The sequence below is a fragment of the Pteropus medius genome, unplaced genomic scaffold, assembly GCF_902729225.1.
Source record: "Pteropus medius unplaced genomic scaffold, Ma_sr-lr_union100, whole genome shotgun sequence".
Taxonomy (NCBI): Eukaryota; Metazoa; Chordata; class Mammalia; order Chiroptera; family Pteropodidae; genus Pteropus; species Pteropus medius.
Window position 1 is genome coordinate 1,906,992 of NW_024342473.1, and position 10,449 is coordinate 1,917,440.

The 10,449-nt window shown below is 34.1% G+C and overlaps 1 pseudogene; it reads left to right on the plus strand.

Annotated features, from left to right (window-relative positions):
- The first annotated feature begins 8,705 nt into the window (after positions 1 to 8,705).
- On the plus strand, positions 8,706 to 8,824 carry LOC120604795 (uncharacterized; annotated as a pseudogene).
- The last annotated feature ends 1,625 nt before the right edge of the window (positions 8,825 to 10,449 follow it).

Sequence of the window (10,449 nt, forward strand, 5' to 3'; positions counted from 1 at the left end):
CTTAAAGAATTAAACATAGAATTACAATATAATCCAGGAATTTTACTCCGAGGCATATACCCAAGTGGAATAAAAACATATGTCCTCTTGCACACAAATGTTCATAGCAACAGTATTCATAATAGCTCCAAACTGGAAACAACCCAAATGTTCATCGACTAATGAATGGACAAACAAACTGTGGCATATTGGTACAGTAGAATATTATCCAGTCATAAAAGAGAAATGAAGAATTAATAAATGCTACAATATGGTTGAACCTTGAAAACATTATGGTAAATGAAATAAGCCAGTCATAAAAGGCCACAAATTGTATGATTCTGTTTATATAAAATGTCTAAAATAGACAAAACCATAAAGATTGACAGTAGTTTAGCAGTTGCCAGAGTTTGAGGGTAGAATGAATGGTGACTGACTACTAATGGATATGGAATTTCTTTTCAGATAATGACAATGTTCTGGAATTAGATAGCAGTGACGATTGTACAACTTCATGAATATGCTAAAAAAAAAACCCACTGAATTTTATACTTTAATATGGTAAATTTTATAATATGTAAATTATATCTGAATTAAAATAAGTGAGCATCTAGAATAGTGTTGTAGAAAGTCATTCAGAAACATTCTCTTTGCAAGAAGAGGTCCTGCAATAATTTATGCTAGAATCCCAATTTATTTTAAAATTGCTTAGAAAAAATAAAAACTAGAATATATTCAGCAATGCTAACCTCTGGACTGTTGGTTATTTATCTTTTTCATACTTATTCTTTATAATAGGCCCTAACTTACATTAAATATCATGTAAGGAAATGGAAAAATAAAAATAAAAACAAGCCCCAAACCCCAAAACATGGTTGCTAGGAGCTTTTTCTGGGTGGTGAGAAGGGTAGTGGAAAGTAAATGTTCTACAGACCCCAATCTACTTGTAGAGACAGTTGGTGTGATAGAAATCTCTGCCTAAAAAATCAAGTTGGCTTAAGCATAAACCTGTGAATTCAAGTGTCTGCCAGTTTGTTTGTTTGTTTGTTTGTTTGTTTGTTGTTTTGTGTGTGTGTGTGTGTTTTAATGTTAAGGGTAAATAGAAGGAGTCTTCTGTTTAAGCAAGACTTATGATGGGCAGTGCTTTTGCACCTGTAAGCCCTTGGGCCACAATCTGGAGTTAGAGGTGGAAGAAAGGAAAAGTGTGATAGCACTGTCAATGGACACTTAGTTCATTTCCAAGTCTTGGCTATTGTAAATAATGCTGCAATAAACATAGGGTTACATGTATTTTTATGAATTAGTGTTTTCATATTTTGGGGGTAAACACCCAGAAGAGGAATTGCTGGATCATATGGTTGTTCTATTCTTAATATTTTAAAGAACCTCTATACTGGTTTCCACATTGGCTATACCAATTTACATTCCCATCAGCAGTGGGAGAGGGTTCCCTTTCCCCACATCCTCTCCAACATTTGTTATTTCTTGTCTCGTTGATAATAGCCATTCTAACAGATGTGAGGTGGTATCTCATTGTGGTTTTGATTTTTCATTTCCCTAATAACTAGTGACGTTGAACATCTTTTCATATGTCTGTTGGCCATGTGTATGTCTTCCTTGGAAAAGTGTCTGTTTAGGTCCTCTGCCATTTTTTAATCGGATTGGTTTTTTGTTGTTGAGTATTATGAGTTCTTAATATATATTGGATGTTTGCCCCTTATTGGAAGTATCATTTGCAAATATCTTCTCCCATTTGGTTAGTTACTAAAGAGGGTTTCTTTTGTTGTCCAGAAACTTTTTAGTTTGATTCTACATAAGTTTATTGAATACCAAATATATGCAAAGCACCCATGTTAAATACCATAAGTTTACTCACTTAAACCACTTCTGACCCCCTTGACTTTCTCCTGTAGAAACTGTGAAGCAAATATTCTAAATCCTAGCCTACCTCATGGTTAAGGATACCTATGTATTCTGATAAAGACAAGTAAATAGAAGTTTGATGAGGAAAGAGAGATACAAAAGCCCCTTGCTATATCTCTTTTTTTCTACCTGGAACAAGATTTCTGGAGTTAGAGTAGCCAGTTTACGTGCATGAAACAAAAAGCATGAAGATGAAAGCCAATATGTTAAAGATGACTGTAAAAATTGGAAAAACTGGTTCTTTATGGCATTGTGGAGCAGCTGAACCAGCATAAGCAATGCCTCCTTTGAACTTATTATTTGAGAAAGAAGAAAATCTCATTTGTCTTTTGGCCATTGTCAGTCAGCTCAACACATTCCTAACTGGCACAGAATTATATTAAGTCGTACAAAGATACAAATAGAAATGTGACCAAAAAAAAAAAAAAAGCTGCCCTTATGATGCTTACAGTGTAGGGAGATAAATCATTTAGATCAAGAACTAAGGTGTAAAGAAAAAGTTCAACTGCCTGTAGAGCTGCCTAGATGATATGCCCTGGGATTTAGAGCCATTCACCTCCAATTCTGAGGAACAAGGTAGTCCTTTCAAAGGAGGTGGCGTCTGAACTGACTCCTTAAGCACTGATGGAGGAGAAGCATGTTCTAGGTGAGAGAAAAGGAGAAAGCAAATAAATGAAGGAAACACAGGGCATGCAGGAGACTAGCAAGTCATCTTTTTGCCTTAGGTTAGAGTAAGCAAAATCAGAGTTAAAAATATATTGGGAAAATAAAACTAGAACTAAAATATATTTTTAAAAGACTAGAACCAAGAACATTTTTATTTTACAAAGTATTTTATGGTAACATTTTAAACAACATAGAAGTAAAAGTAATAATCTCCCTCTGCTACTTTACAGTCAAGTGTGTATCTTTCCATAATTTTTTATTTGTCTATACAAATAAATACAGATGTGTTCACATATACAAGGCTTTTTAAAAAAATGGATTATAATACATATATAAAATAAAAATTATCAATAACATGGAGAAATGCTCATAGTACAATAAAAAAACTTTATGAGCAATATACGAAATTTGATATACAGCAAGATCTTAATACATTTCAAGAAGTGCCTAGAAAAAAAAACTGGTATGAAATACAAAAATAAATGTGTAAATAAATGAATATTAAATATTAATTGTTAATATTAATAAGCAATGTTTACTATTACCATAAATAATATTTTCTTAGAACTAGCACAAAGTTTTCTACACAATTCCCACAAGGTTAGCAGCAAAAAATATCTTACTACATTTCAAGGAAAGTATGGGAGACTGAGAACACATATTTGAACCACCTGCTTCCCAGTCCCATCCAAAATGACCTAGAAAATTTTAAACTATGTAAAACCCTAAATCAGTACTGGAAGCTAGGGAAGGAAACCATACAAATGCCACAAACTTCAAAGGATTTCTTCTAAATCCTGTGCAGTTGGGACCAGATTTAAAAAGGACATCCAGGTCCAATTTGCCAATCACCAAGGGAGAAGCTTGACCTCGAGGCTGACTGCAAACACCCACCAGTGATTCTTTTGGCTCATGAAAATTGTGTGAGTCTGAGGGTAGCAGAGGTGTCAAGCAATGTTAACTGTTTCAAGCAGACAGCCCATACATGATCTCGATAGTTATGTTACTGAATGGTTTTCCTAAGATTTGGGGGCTCTCACTGCCTCTATGGAGTGAGCTTAAAGGCAAGACCAAGTGGCTTCCCAAATATTACTGGCAGCAACATTCTTTGATGATGCAGTGGGTACTTAGTTAGAGACCTTGGCTTGGGAGTTAGGATCAGGGCAGCTATATCACATACCAGCAGTGAGGTTAGGGGTGCCGATGGAAGAAGCCTTAGAAAGGAAGCCCATCACAAAATCTGTCAAATAGCACAGGCTTTTCACCAAATACAAAGAAGAAACTTTATAAGTTGAAATTTAGATAACTGTATTTTTTTTAAAGTTTGACTTCACTTTCACATAGTATAAAAATTAATTTAGGATAGCTCATAGATATATATGTGAAAAGTAAATCAATTCAAGCTTCTAGAGGAAAATGTAATGTCTTCATGATTTCTGTTTGGGCAAAATTTCTTAAAGAGAGTACCAAAAGCACTACCCAGATAATGAAAGATTGAAACAATGAACTTAAGTAAAATGAAGGATTTATGTTTATCAATAGACAATATTGAGAGAGTGATAAGGCAAGCCACAGACAGGGAGAAAGTATTTGTAATGGATAGAACTGACGAAGGATTATATAAAGAATTCTCACAAGTTAAGATGAAAAAAACTGAAAAATCAATTAAAAATGGGTAAAAAAACTTTAACAGTCACTTTAGAAAAGTGGAGAGGTACATGACCCATAAGCGTGAACATTACCAATCAAAGGAAAAGGAAAATAGCTAACAATACCAGTGGTAGCAAAATGTAGAGCAAGTGAAACTCATAAATTGTTGATAGGAGTATAAACTGATTTTTAAAAATCACTTTAGATTTCTTGCTAAAATTGTACAATGCAGATTGTATGGAAATGAGAAATACGACCACACAATTATAAATGTCAAAGGCAATAGACAGCAGATTGATGCCATACAAAATAAGAAATTCACAATGACATCCCAAGGATAAAGTGGCAAAATGATGAGAGAAGACAAAGGAAATATGAAGGAGATATCCAGGAAATCCAATCAACATGTCCTAAGAATCCTAGAAAGAAAAAAATAGAATGGATATGTAGAAGCAATATTCAAAGAAATAATAAGGAGAAATTGCTGAGTTTATAGAATTACTGGTTACCAGGCAGTAATGAAGAGATATGGACATCTAGATATATCCTGTTGAAGGTTTCAAGATTTAAGAAGAAAAAAAACCTCTACAGCATCCTTGCAAGAAACATCGGCTTATTTCTTAAGCAGAGGTTCTTAACCCCAGCTATGCATTAAAATTATTGGGTAAGCCTTTTAAAAATACTAGTGTCTGGTCTCCATCCTTAGATATTTTGATTGAATTATTCTGGAATGGAGAGAGTCCCAAAAAAGATGAACCCAAAGAGGCCCACACTGAGACACATAATTAAAACGCCAAAGGTTAAAGACAAAGAGAGAATTTGAAAGCAGCAAGAGAAAAGCAGTAAGTTTCCTTCAAGGGAGCTCCCAGAAGACTACCAGCTGATTCTCAACAGAAATTTTGCAGGCCAGAAGGGATTGGCACAAAATATTCAAAGTGATGAAAAGTAAGGACCTACAGCCAAGACTATTCTACCCATGAAGGCTATCATTTAGAATCAAAGGAGAGATATAAATCTTCCTTGACAAGGAAAAGCTGAAGGAGTTTATCACCACTGAACTAGTATTATAAGAAATGGTAAAGGGACTTCTTTAAGAAGAAGAAGCAAACAAACAAACAAACAAACAAACAAATAAATAAATAAAAAGCAGCAAAAAAGAATGAAAGTAAAGGGATGACAAAAGACATTTCATGCAAATGAAAATAAACAAAAAAACCTGGGGTAGCTATACTTACGTCAGACAAAATAGACTTTAAAGCAAAGACTGTAACAGGAGAAAGACCCAGCAATTCCACTTCTAGGTATTTATCCAAAGAAACTGAAAACACTAATTCCAAAAAACATATGCGTCTATGGCCATGTCACCCTGAACAAGACCGATCTCATCTGATTTTGGAAGCTAAGCAGATTCGGGCCTGGTTAGTATTTGAATGGGAGACCACCTAGGAAGATCAGGTGCTATAGGTGTAAAAAAAATTAAAAAGTAAAAAATAAGAGATTGTAAGCTCATAAGGTCCTTGCAATTTGTGAGGTCAACCAAGGGTTGCCTCACCCAAAACAAACAAACCAACCAACAAACAAACAAACAAATAAATAAATCCTTGCAATCTGTGAGGTCAACCAAGGGTTGCCTCGCCTAAAATAAACAAACAAACAAACACAAAAGACATGTGCATCTCTATGTTCATTAGAGCATTATTTATAATAGCTAAGATATGGAAGCAACCTAAGCGTCCATATATATATGTATATACACAATAGAGTATTACTCAGCCATAAAAAATAATGAAATCTTGCCATCTGCAACAACATGGATGAATCTAGAGGGTATTATGCTAAGTATAATAAGTCAGACTGAGAAAGACAAATACCATATGATTTTATTTATATGTGGAATCTAAAGAACAAAATAAATGAAAAAACAAAACTCATAAGAAATAAACTCATAAGAGAACTTTTTATGGTTGCCAGATGGGAGGCAGTGTTGGCAGGGAACTGCTTAAAAGGGGCAAGAGATCAAGATGTACAAATTGCCAGTTATAAGAGCAGTCATGGGGCTATAAAGTACAGCATAGGAAATGTAGTTAATATTGTAATAACTTTGTACAGTGTCAGGTAGGTACTAGATTTATTGGGGTGGCCACTTCATAAATTATACAAATGTCTAATCACTATGTTGTACACCTGAAACTAGAATAATATTGTATGGCAATTGTAACTGAAAAATTAAAAAATCATTAAAAAAAATACTAGCATCTGGGCTTAATCCTTAGACATTCTGATTTAATTATTCTGGGATGGAGCATATGCATTGACATTTTTCAAAATCTTCCCCAGTGATTTGAATGTGTACCCAGGGTTGAGAACCACTGCCCCTCTTGAGAACCAAATAGTAGCCATAGATGAAGACTGATTTCCAAGTTGAGGAGGAAAAAAAATTATATACTTAGTCGAGGACATTTGTGGGAAAGACTAATATTCTCTTATTAGCCAGGGCTTAGGAAGTACTGTACTCAGAGTTTAAGGATATGATCCAACCAACCTAGGAATGGATCAAAATAAAGAACTCAAGAATCTGGGTATTATAATAAAAAGAGAAGGTAGGAAGCGGTGGAAACTGCATAGCTAAACCTAGAATAACATCTTGGAAACTGTCATTAAATGATTAGAGGACAAAACAATTCTCAAAAATAAATCCTCAAAGAAAAGTTAATAATATAAAGTAATAATAATTTAGATCTAAATTCCAGATTACAGCAATCAAAATTGTGAAGTGAGGAAAACAGTAAAGACAGTAAAAGCCTGAAAATTTTCTCATTTTACACAGATGATAATTAATAGGTACAGTTATATTCTTAACCTTGATAAGCAGAGATAAAAATATTTCAAACTGCTTTTAATAACAAAAAGATAATCACTAATAGAAAAAATGTAATTATAACTTCCAAATGACTAGAGAAATAAGAGCTAAGAAAATATAGTCAGTGAAAATATAACAGGATATAAAAATTATTATACAGTATTATGATCTTGTTTGACTATACATATATTTAACATACATATAAAAACATAAAAAAGAAGCTCCCCCAAATGATAACAGTGGTTTTCTCCAACAGGTTGGATTATGTAGTTTGTGATTTGTTTTCTTATTTGTTTCAACTTTTTCTAAATATCCAACAATTAGAACACTATTTTTTGTAATTCAAAAAATCAATAGATATTAAAATTTTAAATTAATATTCATCTGTTTTATCTTCTATGCATTTTCATGGTGCTTATTTACTACAAAGGATAAAAGTTGTTTCTTACTGTGCTAATTTTAGCAATTACAGGATTTTAAAAATCTGATCACACATATTTAAAGGCTAAACACTTATGAATACTCTAAAGGTGTTTCTATTAACATTCTTACTAAGTCACTTTCTGGAAGAAACGTGTTTGTGTAAAATCTTGCCAAAAACAAGAATACTAAAATATGTTATGCATTAAAAAGGAATCCATGTTATAAGTATCTTAGAAGTTAACAAGATTAGGGAGTTAAAAACATGAAACAAGAAGAACTCAAGAAAATGTGCTTGCAAATATAAATCTGTACTTAATTTGCTTTATCATTTTTTTGGAGATGCTAGGTCACCAACTGATATCTTGGATTTGCTTTTTATTCAGTCAAAATATACAAAAGCATATATTAGTTGTGGCCAGATTGTAGTCTAAATATATTTTCCATCCAACTATCCAGTTTTGATATGAAGAAAAATACAGAAAATCATATTGTTCTTTAATTTCACTTAAGGCATTCCTTACTTCTGCCCTGGCTCATAACTCAGGAATTTATTTAATTCATGTTTCTCCAGGCTTCTATAGTTTGAGAGTACTAAGGAAGGAAGTTTGCCTGTATTTCTCAAGTACTTGTAGATGACCCTGAAGATACACTGCATGTGCTCCTAGAGAGATCTGCCTCTGTTGGTCACATTTTCTGCTGTGCTATCACCCATTTAGCAACAACTACATGCCACCATGTCTGTGGGTCCCACTGTCTTCTTCTATAGTGAAGGCAACAAAGCCTTTTGTGTCAAAGGCTGAAAGCTTCAGAGTGTTGTGTCGAGAAGCAGGCAAGAATATTGCGTTCCTTTCTTGCCACTGTGCAGTCAGTTCTGCTCCTGCCTCAGCATCAAGTTTAAAGCTGCTCATGATTTTTATTTCTGATAACCATGCCCGCTCTCTATGGGGCTCAGATACAATTCCAGTGGGGTTTGAGCCTGGAGTTAAATCAAAGTAACAATCACCTCACTGAACTCAGAACCATCTCTCCATTCCAAAGTCTCAAGTTTCTTATTGCTTCGCTCCTGCCTTCTCTTAAGGCAAGGTCTCTCCCAAGATACTTCTCAACCTACAAGTTGGCCGAATATGTCTACTTAGACTCAAGGTGGGACTCCTGTTGCACTCATGCTCCAAAAAGGGTATATATTTCATGTAAAAAATGTTTGGCCTACAGCCATGCCACCCTGAACACGTCTGATCTCCTCTGATCTCAGAAGCTAAGCAGAATTGGGCTTGGTTGGTACTTGGATGGGAGACCATCTAGGAATACCAGGTGCTGTAGGCGTTTTAAAAAAGTTTAATAATCTTGGTGTTGGATTAAGTTTATTTTAATGAACTTGTCGTAAATAAGATAAATCTGGTCTTTTTTAAACAGCACATTATTGAGCCATTGATTCAGCCATTATCATTCTAAAGAAGTTAAGTGAAATTGGCTGAGCTGATTGATATCACCATAGATCTCTTTTATATTAGAGTAATTCAAGAGAAATTTCTGTTGAGAATCAAGGAGAAAAAGTTATTGTTGTGGAACAAGTTTGAAAACTGTTCCAGAAGATGCTCAGTGAGGGGAAAAATTTCTTTAAAATAAAAATAACAGAATTTGAGGAAGAAGTTGGTTTCTTTTAGAAAAGTTTTGCTTCTGAAGGAGACTTCCTTCGGGCAATAAACACATTGGGTGCCAAAGAACTTAAGGAATAAACAAGCCACAAAAGTTCAAGGACTTGTGAGGCTGGTAGATGGGAATAGGGAAATCCTGTGAATCTCCATACAGTAGTGAGTGATGATGCAATATTAATATCTCAATATGGAAAGATCACAAGGATTTTTTAGTAACTAGAAGACACCTGAAAAAGGATGTGTTTAAGAGAGAATAGAACCAATTGTTTTTAAAAATCCATATGCCTCACAGTTTCTTTCTTTCTTTCTTTCTTTCTTTCTTTCTTTCTTTCTTTCTTTCTTTCTTTCTTTCTTTCTTTCTTTCTTTCTTTCAGGTATTTGAGGGCTAAAAGCTTCCTTCACCTTTTCCAGGAATTTTTTGTTTATTTTTCTATTTTGGCAACATATTTGTTTATATTGATAAGATAAACTATGTAAACTATCCAGGTTACTAAAATACATTTTAACCCCTATATGACTTTAGTGCCTGCTATGCTGGTCTTATAGTACTAGACCATGTAGCAATCTCTTTGAAATGGCAGCCAACAGAGAATAGAGTCCAGAAAATAAACCACAGTCAACTCCCAAGAATAGTGACAGGAATATTTTACTATAATCACAATGAGATATTACCTCACACCTATCAGAATGACTATTATCAAAAAGACAAGAGGTAACAAATGTTGGTGGGGATGTGAAGAAAATAGAATCCTGGTGCATTGTTGGTAGGAATGTAAATTGGTGCGGCTACTATGAAAAGCAGTACAAAGGTTCCTTGAAAAATTTAAAAAGGTACTTCTATATGATCCAGCAATCCTACTCCTAGGTATATATTTAAAAGACACAAATCATTATCTCAAAGAGATATCCACACTTCCAGGTTCATTGTGGCATTATGTACGATATAGAAATCAACCTGTGTCCATCAATGGATAAATGTATAAAGAAAATATATATATTCAATGAACATTATTCGGCCATAAAAGAGAAGGAAATCCTGCCATTTGCGACAACATGAATGGACCTCGAGGGCATTATGTTAAGTGAAATAAGTCAGATAGAGACAAATACCGTATGATTTCACATACGTGAAATCTAAAAATGTCAAACTCATAAAAGCAGGAGTAGAACGGTAATTGCCAGGGGCTGGGGGTTGAAGGAAATGAAGAGATGTTGGTCAAAGGGTACAAACTTTTAATTATAAGATAAAAAAATACTGAGGCTCTAATGTACAGCATGGTGACTATAAGTTAA